We start from the raw sequence: 1431 nt of genomic DNA on the forward strand, positions 1-1431 counted from the left end.
AGTTTTTCTTCATTACCCATTTAAGCCGTCTCCAGCCATTATTAGTCTCAAAGTGGGTTCCTCGTCATCGAATAAGTAAAGACTTGTGTCGTTAAAATTTCATCGGAACGAAGTTACGGAAAGTTAATTAACAAACGGAGACGTAAAAATATTGTTGAGCACGTGAGAAGTTCGTTGTGAATTATAGCGTTTGTTAGAGAGCGACTGTTGAAATTAAGTGTATCGCAAAGTTGTATTCAGAAAGAATAAACCAGTTTTATTTAAGAAAGGACTTATATCGGTAAAGTTTCTTCGGTAATAATTTTTACGGAAAATTAACTAACGATCGGAGACGTAACAGTACCTTCACAATCACTCTGCAGCTTTGGAGACTTCCCCTCTTACAAGGATTATGAAACCAGATAAAGTCTCTAGCATTAAAGTGACTAACAGAAACGTCGCCCTACGGTCGGTTGTTTTTGCTTGTAATTAGCAATCGTAGTAATCATACCTCATTGTAAGAAATTGTGAAAAAAGTGAACATTTTCTAAAGGTATTTATTTCTGGGAAGTACTGAATGTAAAGAGTGTTCGAATTGTGCTCTTTAGTCATACGCAACTCATTGTTCAGTTGTTACATCTATTCAACGCCAACCTGGCCAGCAAAGGACATTACAATGGTAATCCTTTCATCCTGGATGTTGTATGGTCGGGCAAAATAGACATTACATATTATAGAGAACAAACAAACATTGCATCTAGAACAACTAATGTTGTCGACTTCCTGGACCACGTGCCGTCGTCATTGCAGCATAGAAACTAAATAACAGAAAAACAAAATAAAACATTTCTATATAACTAAAGCAGATAGAAAGCATATACCTGCAGTTCACAGTTGAATAACCTAGAACAATAAGTAACTAGAGCAAAATGAATTCTCCCTAATCTTTTAACAACATTCTATTATTAAAACTATAAATATGACTAGAAATATGTATGTGTAGAGTTTTTTTAACAAGATTCCTAGTGAACTCTGTATATATATATATTTAGAATTATATAGAGTTTTTTTTATATTCTCTGTCGTATTCTATAGAAATTTTGTTTAGGGAAAATTTTGAGACATTTAGAATGAGTAAATAGAGACATCTAGTGAGTTTTCAAGGTTTCTCTTGTCCGTTTCTGCGTTGCGAAGTTGGTAGCACGTACTTTTAATTTAAAGAAAGGCTATACGTTGGCGAAATTTATGAATTGAACATAGCCATCACTATAGTATTTAGTTGTTATTTTATATATATATAATTTAAAAAGCTTGTGTTTTTTTACGAATTATGAAATAAGTTCTACCAGTAAGTTAGATAAATTAGACGTCGCAACGCTGAGTTGAGGAATGTTATTTCGTACTCTTAGTCTGTAGTGTAGATTTTCGAACAAAAAAAAAAAAAAATGAAAA

This window comes from Limulus polyphemus, unplaced genomic scaffold (genome assembly GCF_000517525.1).
Source record: "Limulus polyphemus unplaced genomic scaffold, Limulus_polyphemus-2.1.2 Scaffold3127, whole genome shotgun sequence".
In the NCBI taxonomy this organism is placed as follows: domain Eukaryota; kingdom Metazoa; phylum Arthropoda; class Merostomata; order Xiphosura; family Limulidae; genus Limulus; species Limulus polyphemus.